A 20171-nucleotide genomic window follows, 5' to 3' on the forward strand; every position below is an offset into this window, starting at 1 on the left:
ACTGTAGCCTCTTGCAAAATGGTGAAAATTGAACGTACGCGAAAATGTACATATCAACATTTCTCAAAAAAAAATCTGAAGGTTTTAATTTTTCCCTTACAGCTTTCAGAATTTGTGAAAAAACAGAGGGATGATGATTCCATTCACCATCCATCTAGTAGATCGGATCAGATGGCATCCGATGGAAATGGACAGGCGGTCCGTTTACATCTGACCGTCCCATAGAGAATAGAGAGCTGTGGCCGTGTCTGCTCTGCATCAGCGGAGCAGACACGGACCTGTCATCCGTCTGCTCAGCGGGGATCAGCAGACATACCTCCGCTGAGCAGGCGGATCTGCTTTTTCAGAGTCTGCTCCATGTGAAAGGGGTCTTACCAGGATCGGCCAGTCCATTAGGGGCACTGGGTGCCGCTCCCCTGCAGGGTGCCCGACTCATACATTTGTATGAGTTATTTTTTATTTATTTTTTTAAGCCACATGATTGCTCTGTGCAGCACACTAAAATGTACGCATATACAGTGCCTTGAAAAAGTATTCATACCCCTTGAGATTTTCCACATTTTGTCATATTACAACCACAAACTTAAATGTATTTTATTGGAATTTTATGTTCGACCAACATAAAGTGACAAATTGTGAAGTGGACAGAAAATGATAAATGGTTTTCATTTTTTTTTTTTTTTTACAAATACATATCTTAAAAGTGTGTCATCAACTTCCGGTTCCGGCGCCACATGTAGGAGACACAAACACCGGAGGCTCCGTTCAGCCCGCTGTATAATCTGCCTACAAAGCCCCGACGCTGCCTCAGATCTTGGCTTTTTACAGCGCCCACTCATAGCCCCAGACGCGGAGCATGGAGCGGTACCTGACACAGCCGCGGACACCCAGAGAACCCGGCGCCACAGAGGTCCCGTCGGATGCCTCGGCCTCGTCCAATATGGCGGCTGCAACACGAGGTACCTCTCCCCTCCAGGGCGCCCAGCCTCAGACAGCGCACGACTGCCCTGTTCAAGGCACTCTGCCACACGAGGACATGGACACTGTGGCTGCCAGCCATGCAAGCTATGCTGCACAGGACAGTACCCATGAGAGGATCACTAAAGCGGTGGCGGCCTTACTCTCGCCTACCATCACAGCAGCTGTAGAAAAGGCAGTTGCTGTGGGTATGCAGCAACTCCGCAAGGAATTAGGAGAACACTCCATGAGACTATCCACTGCAGAACAGCGGATATCCTCGATAGAAGATGACCAATATAGCATAAATGGGGCCATGGAGCGGTTTATACAGGACCAACAACACCTCCATGATCGCATGGAGAACCGCTCCAGGAGGAACAATTTGAGGATTATTGGCCTCCCTGAGACTTACAAACCGGGCTCCTTGCTCGATATTTGCTCTACCACCCTCCCCGAGTCTTTGGGCCTAGGCCGCAGGTGCGTGGTAGAAAGAGCGCACCGTATAGGGGCTGTGTCGGAGGACCGTGCCCGTCCCAGGCCTGTAATTGCACGGTACATGAACTATGCTGACGGCGGTGGGAGTATATGTGGAAAAAAGTGAAGTCTCGATTGGATGTATTTTCTTTGGTTTCTAACTTGTTTTCTCTGTTTTTCTTTATCCCCTTACCTGCACCCCTTTTCCTAATGAGAGGATGGTTCCGTCTACAGAATCTCCGAACGATAGGGATTAAAGCCTTCCTTCGCGATTCACAAGGTCAGCACCAGTCACATAACACACAATGGCACCTTCATACAGGTAATCCTACATTTTACACTCAATGGCTCAGGTTAGGGTAATTTCCTGGAATGTAAAGGGGTTACGCTCGCCCTTTAAATGCATGAAGGTTCTAAGGCATTTGAAACGCCTTGGGGCCGACATCGCTCTGCTCCATGAAACACATTTGGGGGAAAGCGATTTCTTCCGGATGCCAAAGGTATGGGTGGGAAAGGTCCTGGGATCGGCCTCCACTGGCCGCAAGGCAGGCACACTTATTTTGTTCCATAAAAATGTAATTTATGACGTGCTCTTGGTCGACATAGATGAGGAGGGTAGACAGATCTCTGTGCATCTTAAACTCCCTTTGGGGGTCCTCAGGGTGTCTAATGTCTATGCTCCCAACTCCCCCGACTGAGCTTACTTCACTAGACTGACGTCCCTGTTGGCAGCCGACGGGGACGTTCCACACCTTATAGGGGGGGACTTCAATTCTGCCTTCTGCGATAAGGAAGACAGATCTGGCACACACCTTAGCACTCCAGTGACCCGTCTGTCCCGTTCGACACACTTCTCCCACATGGTTCAGGCCCTTAATTTGATCGATACATGGAGATTCCAACACCCCTTAGACAAAGAGTACACTTTCTTTTCCCCTGTACACGGCTCCTTTGCTAGGCTGGATTATTTTCTCTGCACTCTCTCCCTTCTACCTAAGGTTAATCTTACTGATATACATGACCTGGTGATCTCCGACCACTCTCCTATCTCTGTTTCGCTACACATTCCCCAAACCAGCTCATGGATTAGGCAATGGAGGTTCCCTTCTTATCTGTCTCAGAATGAGGGCTTTAAAACGATGCTCTCTGAGGCTTGGTCTGAATATGCGCATAACAATAGCCAACATGTGGATGACCCGAACCTATTTTGGGAGGCGAGCAAATCATATTTAAGGGGGAAGATTATCTCATTTATGTCGGCGTATATAAAGAACACACAAAAAAAAATCCTGGATGCTAGCATCCGGGTAAGGTCGGCCCACTCACGTTTAAATTCGAACCGTACCGATGAGAACCTCACTGCTTGGAAGGAAGCTAAGGATCAATTTGATACTTGGGCAGAGAGGGTGGAGTTAATGAAGCTCTCTGCTTCACAGCTTCATTACCACAAATTTGGCAATAAAGCCGGGAAGCTGCTCGCGAGACTTACAAAAGGCTTGTTTACTCCGACACACATCGCTGCGTTACGCAACCCAGACGGCTCGCTGTCCACAGAGCCAAAAGATGTGAATAAAACAGAGGATTTTCACACCCATTTATATGGTCTGGAACCCGTAGACGAGGGGGTGGTGCAGGAGTGGCTAGACAGTGTTATTTTACCGCAAGTTGACCCTGACATGTTAGCACGTTTGAACGCCCCTATCACCTATGGAAGAAATCAGAATTACTATAAGCAGTCTCTCTGCCGGCAAGGCCCCGGGTCGAGATAGCTACTCCCCTGAATTTTTTATGTTGATGAAGGCAGAGGTGGCCCCCACACTTTTATCTGTTTATAACCACATCTGGAGTGGCGGCCCTTACCTCCCAACTGGCCACTTGGCTAATATCAAGCTCATTGCCAAGAAGGGCAAAGACCCCCTGGACCCTGGCTCTTTCCGCCCTATCTCCTTACTAAATGTTGACTCCAAGATACTCTCTACATAATGCCCTCCATTATACATAGAGCACAGTCGGGTTTCACTAAAGGGCGATCTGCATCGGCCAACATCCGCAAAGTACTGGCGGCTCTTGACTATGCACAAACCCACCCCTCGCAAGAAGTAGCTATAATCACATTAGATGCCGATAAGGCATTCGATAATGTCAGTTTCCGCTGGCTATCCCTGGTTATGCACAGGTTTGGTCTGGTGGGCCCCTTTAATGCTTTCGTTCACAATATGTACTCCACACCCTCGGCCACGGTGACAGCGGCAGGGATTCAGTCCCCCCCCTTCAGATTGCACAAAGGTACAAGACAGGGTTGCCCCCTCTCCCCTCTACTTTTTAATCTTGCTATAGAGCCTCTCTCACGTCTTCTAAGTGCTAATCCTCTCCTCCATGGTGTGGCTTTTGGCCACGAGGACCTGAGAGTGGCTCTCTTTGCCGACGATATACTCATCTTCTCCACCTCCCCCCGGACTGACTTCCCTGCCATCAAGACAATCTTTGACTCCTTTCGTAAGTGCTCGGGGCTTAAAATAAATTTCTCTAAAAGTGAAATTCTTCCTCTAGGGTTATATGCCCCCCCCCCCCAAAGCCTGCCCCATCACTCCTCCCTTCGGATCGCGCACCGGCATATCACTTATTTAGGACTTAAAATCGGTAAGGAACCATCCTCTCTCTATTATCTAAACTACCCACCCTTGATAGATAAGTTGGTTAGTGAATTGGAGGTCTGGGCGAATCTTCCGCTCTCGTTTTTTGGGAGATGTGCGTTGTTCAAGATGGTAAGCTTCGCTCGCCTGCTTTATCCTCTACAGACATTGCCTCTGCTCCTGAAGCATAAAGATGTCCAGTCTATAAACTCAGCTGTCTCCAAATTTATTTGGAGAGGAGGCAGGCCGAGGATTGCATTGACCAAACTATATCTCCCGAAGGGCGAGGGTGGAGCGGGTCTTCCGAATATCAGACTTTACAATTTGGCATGTCTTTTGAGAATTGGAATAGATTGGATACTATGTTCCTCCTGTTACACTAATTTCTTTATCGTACATCACGGGACACAGAGCGGCATATTCATTACTATGTGGGTTATATGGAGTACCTTCAGGTGATGGACACTGGCAATCTCAAACAGGAAGTGCCCCTCCCTATATAACCCCCTCCCATAGGAGGAGTACCTCAGTTTTTTCGCCAGTGTCTTAGGTGTTGGTCATGGAATAAGCTGTGCCTCCACATCCTTGGGATCAAGGCAGGCTAACCGGATCTGTCCAGAATGCCTCAGTGCTAAGGTACCCGGGCCCCAAATCGTGGGGTTTAGCCTATAATGCTTCTCTTTTAGAGGGCTGGACTCTGGGCCCAGGTCTTGGAGCTTTTTTCATAAAGCCAAAAGTATCCTGTTTGCCAGAGTGCTGTATAGGTCCAGGACAGAGGTTCCTTCCAGGACCCCAGTGCCTGAAGGTCTAGTACACTACCCACGGAGATGGGAGAAGATTGGACATGTTGTGCTTTACAAACGTCCTGCGGCATGGAGCAGGTAAGAGGAGGGCCTGCGGGACTTGGTTCGACAGTGGGCTCTCCAGGGGTGATCTTAGGGGGGGTTAGCCTGGATATGCTCTGCATTGGCAGCCTGGTTCACTATGTCTGTGTAAGACAGGATGACCTTCCTTCCCCCCAGCACTTGGTCCCCCATTCCTAAGATGTTTTTCCAGCTATTCGCTGTGCGTCAGGTTGGGGTCTTCTTAAAAAAAAAAAAAAAAAAAAAGAATCCCAGGGCTAGAGAAGAGGTTCCTGTTGGGCCTCTATTGAGCCTTACCTGACCGAGTGTTTAAATCTGCCGCTCCTCCAGAGGCTCCGTGGGAGCTAGCGTTCGGCGGCGCGTCTCCTCCATGTGCAGGCCCCCTCCCCCGGCATACGCGCGCGGGCGCGGGCACCTCATATAGGTTGCCTTCGCGCCGTTCGGGGAGAGGGGGGCGGTGACACGCGTATTGACGTCAGAGAGGGGCGTGCCGCAGCGCCGTTATACACGGCAAGCAGCGTTCTGTTCAGTTACAGCTGAGAGGGGAACGAGGAGGACGCAGAGCGCAGAGCTCTGACACCCGGTGGCACAGAAGGGTATTTCAACATTGGAGCTCGCTCCAAAACAGCATAAGTTAAGCCTAAAATCCCTTCTTTCAGCGGATTGGTGCTGGCAAAAAATCAGGGTGGGCCAGTATTAAAAATATAAAAAAAAAAAAAAAAAAGAGGAACCTATTTTTTTTTAATAGGCTTACTGGTCCCACCGGGTGGTTGGACTTTGTTTCCTAAACCCTAAATTGTTACTCTCCTGGCTAAAACACTTGGTGTTATATGCAGAGTCCCTCAGTATTGTATCATGGCTCCCAAGGGTTCAGGATCAAGAGCTACAAAAAATGCCAAAAAACAGAAGGGTTCCCCCTCTGATTCTGATGATGTGAATCCAGCTTTGCCGGTACTTCCCCCTCCTGTTATTCCGGCAGGGGTCGCCTTGGTTGAGCCATTAGGGGAGGCTGGTGCTGAGGCTGGCCCAGAACCACCCAACCCTGTGTTTGTCACAGAGGAAGTACTAGCTGCCTCCCTGGGAGGGCTAGAAAAGAGGTTAGCCGCTATGATTGCTAACGCTATTCCAGGCAAAAGGCGGACTAGATCCCCATCGCCTAGATGTGTATCCTCAGATGCTGAATTTCTCTCCCGAGGAATTAGAGGTTCAGGAGGATTTGTTGGACCGGAACCTAGAGGGAACAGAGTGGGAGGAATCTACGGTGGAGGAACCTTTTTCAGCCTCCCAAGCGGAGACCCTATGGATCCAGTCTTTGACAGACTTGGTCCGGTCGGCATTTAAGTTGCCCTTGCCTGAGCCTCAGGTCCCTGCGGTCTCCTCCTTGGGTTCTCTGAAAGCTCCCTTGAATAACGCAGTCTTCCCGGTCCATCCTCTCTTAGAGGAGTTGATTTTCCAGGATTGGGTACGACCAGACAGAATTTTTCTGCCACCTAAACGGTTTTCGGTTATCTACCCTATGGAAGAGAAATTTTCTAAGAGATGGGCGCTCCCAGCTGTGGACGCAGCCATCTCATGTGTAAATAAGTCATTAACTTGCCCGGTGGAAAACATACATATGTTTAAAGACCCGGTGGATAAACGTTTGGAAACACTATTAAAAGCATCCTTTGCTACGGCAGGAGCAGTAGTACAGCCAGCTGTGGCTGCTATCGGGGTCTGTCAAGCCTTAAAGGACCAGACAAAACAAATGCTCAGAGACATCCCTGCCCAACAGGCAGAGGAGCTATCGGATATTCCCAGAGCGCTGTGCTTTGCGGTGGATGCTATAAAGGATTCCATCCAGCAGGCATCTCGTTTATCACTATTTTTAGTGCATATGAGAAGACTCTTATGGCTAAAGAACTGGGCGGCCGAGCCTCCATGCAAGAAGCTTCTGGCAGGTTTCCCTTTCCATGGAGGTCGACTCTTCGGAGAAGATCTGGATAAATACATTCAGACTATTTCAAGTGGCAAAAGTACCCTTTTACCAGTCAAAAAGAAGTTTCGGGGTCCGGCATTTAAGAGGCAGCTCTCCCCTGTGCCGGGGCCCTCTAATGCCAGGCAGTATCGACGGCCTCCTGCGCGATCAAACTTTAACAATAAATCGCAGGGGCAGGCCCCTGGGGGCAAAAAGCCATGGTATCGTAAGCCAGCAAAGCCAGCCCCGAAGTCTGCCTTATGAAGGGATGCCCCCACCCACGAGGGTAGGGGGAAGGCTTCGTTTCTTTTCAAAGATCTGGGAAGCCAATATCCCCGACAGATGGGTCCGATCCTCTGTGGCCACGGGCTACAGATTAGAGTTTCAAAAATTGCCCCCTGCTCATTATCAGGAGTCAAGAATTCCAAACGATCCAACAAAGAAGTCCTCATTTTTTGCGGCATTGGATCGTCTGCTTTGTCAGGGCGTGATAGTAGAAGTACCAGCCCAAGAGCAAGGGCTAGGTTTTTACTCCAATCTATTTGTCGTACCCAAGCCCAACGGCGATGTCAGACCAATTTTGGACCTAAAGAATTTAAACGTTTACCTAAAGGTTCAGTCATTCCGGATGGAATCTGTTCGGTCAGCGGCCGCCGCGCTCCAGAAGGACGACTTTCTGGCCTCCATAGACATAAAGGACGCTTACCTTCATATACCGATCTTTCAGCCACATCAGAGATTTTTACGCTTCTCGGTGGCTCAGCGTCACTTCCAATTTGTGGCGCTTCCTTTCGGGCTGGCTACGGCCCCCCGGGTGTTTACGAAGGTTCTAGCCCCTATATTAGCCAATCTAAGCCAGGGTGTCACGGTCCTAGCATATTTGGACGACCTCTTGATCATAGACCACTCACCTCCTTGTTTGGAGCAAGCGGTTGCCCTCACGGTTCAAGACCTCGAGAGGTTCGGCTGGGTCATTAACCGAGAAAAATCATCATTCCAGCCCACAAAACAGTTGGAATATCTCGGTATGAGGTTAGACACAGCTCAGCAAAAGGTATTTTTACCCCTGGTGAAGGTCAAGGCTATCAAAGATTTGATTCAGCTGGTTCTAAGCAAAAAAGAACCAACTATTTGCCTATGTATGCGTTTACTAGGCAAACTGGTGGCTACGTTCGAGGCGGTACCTTACGCACAGAGCCATACACGCGTCCTACAGGCAGCCATTCTGGCAGCTTGGAGCAAGAAGGGACAGGCCCTAGAGTTTCCGTTAGCACTATCATCAAGAGCCCGGCAAAGTCTGTGTTGGTGGTTAAACCCTCAGAACCTGCTGAAGGGAAGATCTTTCAGCCCCATAGCCTGGAAGATAGTGACCACAGATGCCAGCCTAAAAGGCTGGGGAGCGGTCTTGGATGGTTGCACTCGCCAAGGTACTTGGGCAGCGGCGGAGAATCAGTTGCCCATCAATATCCTGGAGCTCAGGGCTGTTCGGCTAGCCCTCCTGGCATGGACATCCAAATTGCAGGGATTCCCGGTGAGAATACAATCAGACAATGCCACGGCTGTGGCATATATTAACCACCAAGGGGGAACCAAAAGTCAGGCCGCTCAAAGGGAGGTGAGCTTGATTCTTCTGTGGGCAGAAGCTCATGTACCCTGCATATCGGCAATATTCATTCCCGGAGTGGACAACTTGCAGGCAGACTTTCTAAGTCGCCAAACTCTGTCGCCAGGGGAATGGTCTCTACATCCCCAGGTTTTTCAGACAATCTGCCAAAAGTGGGGTGTGCCAGACGTAGATGTCATGGCATCGAGATTTAACAAAAAGCTAGACAGGTTCATGTCCCAGACAAGGGACCCGATGGCCTGCGGGACCGATGCGTTGGTATGCCCTTGGCATCAGTTCAAGCTCCTGTATGCCTTTCCCCCGCTACAGCTACTCCCCCGGCTGTTACGCAGGATCAGGGTAGAGCACAAGCCAGTGATCCTGGTTGCTCCAGCATGGCCCCGGAGGGCATGGTACTCACTAATCCTGAAGATGACAGGGGGAGACCCTTGGACTCTTCCTCTACGACCAGACCTACTCTCTCAAGGCCCGATCCTCCACCCTGCATTACGGCGTCTAAATTTGATGGCCTGGCGGCTAAATCCCTGATTCTAAGGGGTAGAGGTCTGGCTAAAACAGGTATCTCTACCCTAATCAGGACTAGAAAGCTGTCTTCTTAGTAATTCTTTACAGGGTTGAGAGGGCCTATGTAGGCTGGTGTGAGTCCAAGAAGTGACTTTCCCGCATATATACCATTGATAGAATGATATGTTTTCTCCTGTCGGGAGTGGATAAAGGACGGGCATGAAGCACATTTAAGGGACAGATTGCAACTCTGTCGGTGTAATTTCAGAAGCCGTTGGCCGTCCTCTCACTGGTTAGGACCTTCATGCATGGGGTCCTACGTATTAATCCTCCGGTTAGGTCGCCACTTTGTCCGTGGGACTTAAATCTTGTTGTGTCAACTTGCAGAAGCAACATTTTAAGCCGTTGGCTGAGTTTTTTTCTTTGGTGTTACTGACAAAGAAGTTGGTATCTTTTGGTTACCATAATTTCAGCCAGGAGAGTGTCAGAATTGGCGGTCTTATTTTGTAAGGAGCCATATTTTATTCTGCATAAGGACAGGGTGGTTCTCCGTCTTCGTCCTTCTTTCTCTACCAAAGGTTATATCCAGTTCTCATCTGAACCAGGATTTGGTACTACCATTCTTCTTCCAAAACCCACTTCCAGAAAGGAAGGTTGCTGCATACCTTGGATATTATCAGGGCCATGAGGGCCTATCTTAGGGCTTCAGAGAAGATTCGGAAAACAGATGTGTTGTTCATTGGGCGCCTCCTGGGCAGCACATCATCAGTTCTCTATGGCTCAAGTATGCAGTCCTCACGTTTACTAAAATTATACCAGTTAGACGTAAGAAGGAATACAGATACAGCCTTTGGGCAGGCAGTGCTGCAGGCTGCGATTTAAGACCCTCGGAATCAGGGGCACCCTTGAGTTAAAAAATTTTAAAATTTATTTTTCTCGACTAAGTTGGATTTATTATTATTATTTGAGTGTATCTCTGAATTAAATCCTTTTGGAAAGATGTCTCCCTCCCCTCATTAAAGCATTGCTTTGGGACATCCCACATAGTAATGAATATGCCGCTCTGTGTCCCGTGATGTACGATAAAGAAAAAGGGATTTTTTAATACAGCTTACCTGTAAAATCCTTTTCTTGGAGTACATCACGGGACACAGAGCTCCCACCCCTCTTATGGGGACCATTTTGGGAGGCATACTGCTTGCTACAAAACTGAGGTACTCCTCCTATGGGAGGGGGTTATATAGGGAGGGGCACTTCCTGTTTGAGATTGCCAGTGTCCATCACCTGAAGGTACTCCATATAACCCACATAGTAATGAATATGCCGCTCTGTGTCCCGTGATGTACTCCAAGAAAAGGATTTTACAGGTAAGCTGTATTAAAAAATCCCTTTTTTGACTTGGAGTCAGCCATGGTCTCTCCGGTAAATTTGTCTGCACTCCTCCATAGTTCCCTCCAAAGCCTTCCCAACCCCATAAAACACAATTTACTCTTCAGGGACACGATAGTGGCCTGGAGAGAGGTAAGGAAAAATCTGGGTCTCTCCCCTCATGTCTCCATCCATCTCCCGATCCAGGGTAACCCCATGTTTACACCTAGTCTTCGTTATAAACCCTACTCTAAGTGGAAAGATAAGGGCTTAATAAAGGTATGTTCTCTATTCCAAGACTCATCTGGCACTCCCAAATCTTTAGCACAGCTATCTATGGAATACTCGATGCCCGCAGGTAATTTTTTATCGGTCATGCAATATGTTGATTTTATTGGTAAAGTGTGCCCCAAAAAGTCTGTTAGATTCCAATCATCCTTTCTGGATACACTGGTAGCAGGTAACAGGTACTCTATAACGGATATTTACTCTCCTCTGAATATGCAGTTTACTAAACCTTTAAGAGGCACATCCATGGCTAACTGGTCCACGGACCTTCCGGCCCCAATAGATGTTGAGGATATTGTTCGGGGTTATAGACTCACCAGGGCCATCACTCCCTGCGAATCCTGGAGAGAAACGCAATTCAAGATAATGCATAGAGCATATTACCCTTTCTCCTCGACACGTTCCCCTGACATAGGTCCTGCCTGCCCATGGTGTTTAAGACACAAACCCAACCTGTTTCATCGTCTGTGGGATTGCCCTGCTATTGATACTTTCTGGTCGAATCTAATATGCTATGTCCCACAAAGTGACAGACTGCCTTCTGGAAAAAGAACCTAGACTGTTATTGTTTGGATGCCCACCCGAGAGTGCGGACCGGTCCATAGCTTATAACCTCCTTCCTCACGGCCTCCGTATATGGACCCTCACCACACTTCTGGTGGCACGTAGGACCATCCTGAACCATTGGATATCTGCCACCCCCCTCTCTTGCAGCAACAATTGGGAGCTTGAGGTCCCTGTTATACAGAGAAAATCTGGACCTCCACAACCATCCTTTGCAATCAAGAGACAAGTTCGACAAAAAGTGGTCGTCCTTTGCTAACCTCACCCTGTCTGCATCTGAACGTTCGACCCTGTCATCTAGCCCTTTTGTGTTTTTGAACAGGTGCCGGATCGGGAATGTGACCCCTCCCGTTTGATTGTTTACCCTATCCATCCTTCTAAGCTCTCTGAATGCCAGTCTCCTTGCCATTTATATCTTTGCATTGTATAGGTATACTTGTTGTAGACTATAGATCTTTGTATTTTCCTGATAGGAGATGCTACCTTGCTGGTATGTTTTATCCCACCACACATGCTGAGGTCCCTTAGGAATGGTTTGCACTCCGGACATCTTTCAGACGAGCCTCCTCTCCTCCCCCCCCTCTCTCTCCCCTCCCCCTTTTTTTCTTTTCTCCATCTCTTCCCTATCTATACTTCTCCCATCCTCTTCTATCTAAATACCTGCTACAACTATATGTGTCCAGTCCTGACTCCTGGCAGCCTATATCCTTGGTATGGTTATTTCTTTTATATGTCAGGTATGTTAATTTGAACACCAACCTTAAAGGTCAGCTGTATACAGAAGAAATGCCTTGCTTTATCTGATTTTTTGTGTATACTATGCCATTTCTGCTTTTGTTTTTCTTTCATTGTTCTAAAATTCAATAAAAAAAAAAAAAAAAGTGTGTCATTCATTTGTATTCAGCCCACTTTACTACTGATACTCCTAACTAAAATCTAGTGGAACCAATTGTCTTCAGAAGTCACCTAATTGGTAAATAGAGTCCACCTGTGTGTAATGGCATTTATGTTTGGGGTGGGGATTAAAGCAGAGTTGCAGCCTGTAAAAAAAAAAAGTCAGCATCTACAAATACTGTATTTTTTATTTAAGGACACATACCTGTTCAGGGATCCCGCAATGTCGGCACCCCAAGCAGGCTTCACAGCCAATTTCATATTGCGCATACACAAGTTACGCTGCATTTTCTGAATGGTCTCATCTTCTGGGACACGCACAGGTCCCAGCAGGCAGTGGGAGGAGGGGCCGGACATGACACAGATCGCTGTGCAGCGATCTTACCATGTAATGGAAGCAGGTACCTGTCAAAACCAGGTACCCCCCCCCCCCTTCCCCCAAAAAGTGCCAATTGTGGCAGTGGAGGGGGGAAGGATGCAAACAGGACTTGAAACAACGTACAGTGCCACATCCCAAAATACCATAGCAAAGACCAATTGAATGAAATGGAACATTCCTAGCAGTAACATAGGAATTTTAAAAGCTTCATTCAGGTAATAAAACCATACATTTTCATAAAATATCAACATGTTATTACAACACATGTGAGTGTTAAAAAAAAGATTTTGTCTTCATAACCATAAATGTTACTGCAATTTTCACAAAATGCCATTAAAACATGAAAGGGTTCTGCATAGATACACAAAAGGATTCTTGAATGTTCCTGCTGATTTAGTGCAGCATGTTTTGCAGCATTGACACTGCTTTCTCAAGGACCTTATGGGAGCATCTACACAATTTGAAGAATCACTATAATACATAGACATCTCACAAGATATGTGAGAGCATAAATACAATACATTACACTACATAGCTTACCACCAAATTTTTGCATGCTAGAGGCATTCTTGAACCTTGCAGGCTCCTCAATGGCTGTGATTGCACAAAGCAGATAGTATAACATTTTTGTTATTTAAAACAAAACACAACAAAAAACAAAACAAAAAAAACAACCATTAGTATCACTTAAATGACTTTTTAACCTATATATGAAATTGATGACCATTAGTAGCTGCTTGGCATAATTGGTTAATCATACACCTGACTCTAATTCCAAAAAATCATTTACTCTCTGTGCAAGTGTAAGAATATAGGGTTTTATCGCAATTTGCATTTTTTTTTTAACTGTATATAGCTGGTTGCTAAGGATGGGACCAGGAAGCTGACCACTGTGTCCTTAACAACCAATGAGTCATCAGTTGTCAGCGGGCTTCCCGCTGAATGTAAAAAAAAAAGAATTGCCGGCTAAAAAAAAAAAAAAAGAGAAAAAAAACAGTGTGGGGTCCCCCCAAAATCCATACCAAACCCTTATCCGAGCATGCAGCCCCGCAGGTCAGGAAAGGGTGAGGATGAGTGAGTGCTGAGTGCCCCCCCTCCTGAACCATACCAGGCTGCATGCCCTCCTCATGGGTCAAGATAAAGAAAAGAAAAGCTGCACTAATAAGTATATAAGTAAATAACTAAAATAAAAAATGCGTGATAAGGGTCTGAAGGACCTAAAGTGCTACAATCACTGTAAAAAAAGTGATGGATATCAGTCCATGTGCCATAATTATAAACCAGTCCTTAAGACTTGAACTAGTGATATTGTGAACCACCATAAATGTCCATATAATTCAAAATTGTCTCCAAAGTGCAAATAATCCACAGCATCCGGAAAATAGTGGTGACAGAAAACTGCTTCACCTGAATAACACACTGCCACTTACCAGATAAACATGATCTCTTATGACAGGAGATCAGTTAGCGCATGTAGCAAAAATCCCAGCCTGGGATCTCCTCAAGGAAAATCTTTGCTAGTATAGATGACTTGTGCAGTATACCAATTTGGGATGTGCCACATAGAAATAAAAGGCTCACATAGCCTAAAACCTTTTTTAAATGCAATAAAAAAAAATGCACGCTTACATATATGCAGTAGTTAAAAGCATGTAAACAAACCGATCCGGCCAGCTCCTCGATCTAGTAGCCCATATCTTCCGGGTTTTGCATGTGACACAGTGACATCAGAACGTCGCTCTCCCAACGTTTCGTCACTAGATAAGATAAGGGTGGCATCCTGATTCACCGCTTAAATACACACATTGGATGGCTTAGCTTCACTGTGAGTCCCGGAAAGGCCGCTCAAGCGTTATTTTAACTACTGGAAATAGCGTAACAAATCTAATTCCAAATAGGTAACTGAGGGGATGGGTGCTTTGGGGGAGGGATGGTTATGCGCCCCTCCCCATTTTGATGTCTTCTTCCGCTCTTCTTCTTCCAGTGTTGTTCTGTCTTCTTCCGCTCTTCTTCTTCCGGTGTTGTTCTGTCTTCTTCCGGTGTTGTTCTGTCTTCTTCTGCTCTTCTTCTTCCAGTGTTGTTCTGTCTTCTTCCGCTCTTCTTCTTCTTCCGGTGTTGTTCTGTCTTCTTCCGGTGTTGTTCTGTCTTCTTCCGCTCTTCTTCTTTTGGTGTTGTCCTGTCTTCTTCCACTCTTCTTCTTCCGGTGTTGTTCTGTCTTCTTCTTCTGGTGTTGTTCTGTCTTCTTCCACTCTTCTTCTTCCGGTGTTGTTCTGTCTTCTTCCGCTTCTCTTCTTCTTTTCGGTGTTGTTCTGTCTTCTTCCGCTCTTCTTCTGGTGTTGTTCTGTCTTCTTCCGCTCTTCCTCTGGTGTTGTTCTGTCTTCTTCCGCTTCTCTTCTTTCGGTGTTGTCCTGTCTTCTTCCGCTCTTCTTCCGGTGTTGTTCTGTCTTCTTCTTCTGGTGTTGTCCTGTCTTCTTCCACTCTTCTTCTTCCGGTGTTGTTCTGTCTTCTTCCGCTTCTCTTCTTCTTTCGGTATTGTCCTCCTGTGCCGCTGATCTCCGTTCCCTGCAACGTTACGACGCACGGGACCGGAGAACGGCGCCAAATTCAAAAACGTAAACAAACACAATACATACAGTATACTGTAACCTTATAGATTACAGTACTGTATGTAAAAAATACACACCCCCCTTGTCCCTAGTGGTCTGCCCAGTGCCCTACATGTACTTTTATATAATAAAAATGTTTTTCTCCCTGCAAACTGTATATTGTCCATAGCAACCAAAAGTGTCCCTTTATGTCAAAAATGGTTTTAGATCCGCTAGAAAACAGCAATAATAAATTATAATCACTTGCAGAATTGTGCAATAGCGATTTGTGGGGAAATTTGTCATAAAAAATAAATAAATAATGACAGCAACAATTCTGCAACTGAGCAAATTTCAGTGATTTTGAGTTGATTACATTATTGAATAATTTTTATTAGAATTATATTATTATTTGTTATAATTATTTATAAATATTTATTATATTATAATTTATAATTTTGTTTTTAAAAAAAAAAATCATACCCGGGATGCCTACTAGTCTCTTGTTTGGTCAGATTTAAGTGAGTTATTCCTAAAAATTACAGACCTACAGTATAAAACGCCAAATTTCCTTGCACATAATGGTACCGCTTTCAGCATCTTTTTTTCTGAAAGAATCATACCGCCAGGGAGGTTAAAAGTTCATTTTTATTGAAGTGGTTGTAATGACACAAGGGTTTTTACCTTCGTGTATTCTATGCATGAAGGTAAAAAAAAAAAAAAAACTTCTGTGTGCAGCAGCCCCCCTATATTTACATGAGTCCCCTCTCGATCCAGCGATGTCCACAAGAGCCTTGTCTCTCCAGGGACTTGCACTGCTGATTGGCTTTCTGTAGCGGTGGGAGCTATTGGCTCCCGATGCTATCAATCACAGCCAGTGAGCTAATTAGGAGATGGGGGCCAGGGCAAGGCTCAGTGTGTGATTGGACACAAAGAGCTGTGGTTCAGGAGCATCGGCATGGGACCTGAGAAGAGAAGGATCTGAGCTGCTCTGTGCAAAAAGCCTTACACAGAGCAGGTAAATAGGAGTAGGATATGTTTGATATTTAAAAAAAAAGACAACGTTTTAATGTTTCGGTACCAACAGAAAACCTACCTGTTTAGGCCTTGAGTACGACACTTGACAAGGAGATGAGCTCAACTCTTCAGACGGGACAGAAGGTGATGCACACGATACACCCACACAGGATGAACTTCCACAATCATTCTTCAGTGCTATTAGCTATTGTGGTTTTCAAAGTATCCATTATGCCAGGCAAATCTATGGAAATGCATAAAAAACTTTTGAAGTAACATAATGGCCCATTTTCTCACTATATCCAATAATTTCATTTGTTAGAAATTGATGACTTGTGGAAAAATGTACAAAATGTTAACACCAATAATTGCAGTGAAAGGCACGTGATTGCAGTGCGTTAGTACGGCAATTATAGGTTTTAGTCAGGTGAGGGGAGGCAACACTGGAAGACACTGTGCCCTGTGATCTTTGACTTCTCCCATGTTGTTCAGGTAGATCTCCACCTCTCTAAGGTTGCTCAACTCTGCCTTAAAACACTGTAGAATGAAAGGGAAAATGATTGGTCAAACAGAAAATAAAGATAAAAACAATCAGTACTGGTGGAATAACACACAATAAATAGATAAAAACATGAAAAGACTGTGCTATTATAAAAAATTCAATTAAAATTAAACAATTTCACCAATACCAATTCACATTGAAAGATTGGCATCCAGGGGCTGATATGCCAAAAACGGTGCACAATAATTAACCAAAACAAAAAATCAGAGTGCACGGAAAAAATTGTATATAAATTCACAAAATGAATGTCCAATTATATGTATAAACAATGAGAGGTTAATACGCCAAATCGGTGATCCCAAAATTGTATGCCAACAGCACACAATTGGCAAACCAAACCTCAAAAGTTCTTAATAATATCACCACAAAACTCAAACACTGATGACCAAATGAATAATGAAGGATGATGCAGATATAATGATCAGATACAGTGCCAGTTGAATGCGGTGTTATAAAAAAAGGGAAGGTGCCACCACCGTAATTAAGTTGTCTGCTTACCAAAGGCAAGTTGTCTAAGTTGTTGGTTTCCTTCTTCCAAGTGCTTATTCCGGTTTTCCATTCACCAGTTGTCAGTCTTGGTCAGGTGCTTTGACAGCGGCTGGCGGCCCACCTGTCAGAATCCCCCCCAAAAATTAAAAAAATTGCTTTCCACCTACACACCCCCCATCCACCCCCCCTCCCACACACAAGCCCCCATCCACCCCCCCCCCCACACACACACCTCAGACACCGCTAACCTCTTTCTGCACACTTTATTTGATGGCAGCTGAATGTAAACAGCAGGTAGTGGGGGAAACATAGCCAGAATGCCATTGGCTGTTTCATTTTTAAAATTAGGCTGACTATTGCGCCCCCTTCCCACTGCCTGCTGTCAATCAGCAAAGGAAGACCTGAAGAAGAATGTTCTCCTTCAAATCCTCTCCTTTGCTGATTGACAACAGGCAGTGGGCGGGTGCAATTGCCCACTAGCTATTGGCTACTGCAAATTAAAATAGTCAATAGCAACCTGGCTATTGATTCCCCTGCTATCTGCTCTTTTTTCCTGTATTCTGACAGTGGCCAGTGGCTGTTAGAATACAAAACAAGGCCTAGTTGTCAACCGATATCAGGCTACTTCTGGGGGCAGCTGGATGTAAACAGAATATCAGTACCTCATATTGTTATCGGCCTGAAAGGTGGCCCATAATTGGTATCTGTATGGAAAAATCCATATCTGTTGGCACCTAGTAGCAGGGCAGATAATAATATGCAAAAGGGGAGGGAGACATAAAACATTGGTAGCACTGTGCCCTGACATTTTGGGGTATATTTACTAAAGGCAAATCCACTTTGCACTACAAGTGCACTTGGAAGTGCAGTTGCTGTAGATCTAAAGGGGACATGCTAAGAAAAAATATATATAATTTTTGCTTGTACATGATTGGATGATAAAATCAGCAGAGCTTCTTTTCAGATCTTCCCCTCAGATCTACAGCGACTGCATTTCCAAGTTCACTTGTAGTGCAAAATGGATGTGCCTTCAGTAAATCAACCCCTATGCTGCATGGTGAGTGGATATAGAATGGAAGCCACACATATTATATGCAGCAGAGTGACATGCTGTGGAAGAGGAGCTCTATAATATTACATTACTGTGCACATGCTGTATGGTAACTGGGAAGGTGAATGCACACAAAATGATAACTATTCAGAAGGAAATAGACAAATAAAACTTAACTCATGCACCAAACTTTCACAATTCTAATATTATTTGATAGAAGACATACCTTTCATCCAGGAGAATCCCTCCAGGAGAATACAGAGAGCATCTCCACCATGCCATGATGTCATGCTTTCCTTTTCAGACTAGGCCCTACCAGAAACAGGAAGTGAGAGGTGAAAGTTCAACCCTCTGGTTCCCACTGCTCACTTCCTGTCTTCCTGTATTATGATTGAAGGCTCTCTGTTTGAAGAGTTTTTCCCAGGACAGGATTTAAATATTAGAAGATTCAAGGCACAAAAATCAGACCCACATCCCAATAAAACGAATGTGAAAAAAGAAATGAGAAAAATATTTATACATGTAAGTAAGTGATGGGAGAGGCATTATATATATATATATATATATATATATATATATATATATATATATATATATATATATATATATATATATATATATATATATACTGTATCTTCTGCTATATGTGTGTGTGTGTGTGTGTGTATATATATATATATATATATATATATATATATATATATATATGATATACTCTGTGTGTGTGTATATTTGTGTGTGTATATATATATATATATATATATATATATATATATATATATATATATATATATATACACACATTTATATATATATACACACATTTATATATATATACACACACAAGAATGCAGCTCTCATCACTTACATATTTATCTTCCAGCCCAGCCTAGTATTGGCACATGACAACAGTGCAGCCTGGGCAGGGATATGTCATTTAAAGTGGAGTTCCACCCAAAAGTGGAAGCTCCACTTATTTGCTTCCCCCCCCTACTTTGCCACATTTGCCACCTTTCGGGGGAGGGGAGCAGGTTCCTGTTTTTGACAGGTACCTGTCCCCACTTCCGAGAGATCTCGCTGCGGCAGATGCGTTTCCGATGCTTTTCTGCATGCTTTTCTGCATGCGTGTTTTTGATGCATGTTCGGTGTGTTTTTAAAGCATTCCAGTGCATTTCCTCCCCTTTTTTTCTTAACCTTAGATAAGGACATGTGTGTTCCAGTGCGTTCAGGTGCATTCTAGTGCGTTTTTGATGTGCTTTACAGCCTTCCAGTACAGTCCAGTGCAGGAAAAATGCAGCATTCTCTACTTTTTTTATGGAACTGCAAGCACTGGTGTGAATTATGCCATTGAAAACCATATAACCTACTTTCCATGCAGAAAAAAAAAAAAACACACTGGACTGCATGTGGTGTGAATGGGCCCCTATAGGGAATGGCGGCAGCAGCACCCGAGACCCAATGGAAACATTGGCTGGGGTACCAAAATCGCTGGATTCCAGGACAGGTAAGTGTCCTAATATTAAGTCAGCAGCTGCAGTGTGTGTACAGTATGGGGGTTATTTACTCAAGGGAAATTCACTTTGCTCTACAAGTGCAAACTACACGTGCAAAGTGCACTTGAAATTGCACTGAAAGTGCACTTGGAAGTGCAGTCGCTGTAAATCTGAGGGTTAGATATGAAATGAGGGGAAGCTCTGCTGATTTTATCATCCAATCATGTGCAAGCTAAAATGCTGTTTTTTTATTGTCCTTGCCCCCCTCGGATCTACAGCGACTGCACTTCCAAGTGCACTTTCCTTGCAATTTCAAGTGCACTTTGCATTTGTAGTTTGCACTTGTAGTGCAAAGGGGATTTGCCTTTAGTAAATAACCCCCTTTGTGTAGCTGCTGAGTTTTAATTTTGTGCTGGGGAGAACTTTAATATCCCAATTCCTTTTAATTGGCTGCTGGAATTACCCT

General features: G+C 45.1%; 1 protein-coding gene across 13 annotated transcripts in view; it reads left to right on the forward strand.

The window, feature by feature from the left end:
* Positions 1-20171, forward strand: part of CLEC16A (C-type lectin domain containing 16A) — a 1403906-nt gene that overhangs the window by 671009 nt on the left and 712726 nt on the right. The window lies entirely within an intron of this gene.

The sequence above is a fragment of the Rana temporaria genome, chromosome 6 (genome assembly GCF_905171775.1).
Source record: "Rana temporaria chromosome 6, aRanTem1.1, whole genome shotgun sequence".
NCBI classification, from domain to species: Eukaryota; Metazoa; Chordata; class Amphibia; order Anura; family Ranidae; genus Rana; species Rana temporaria.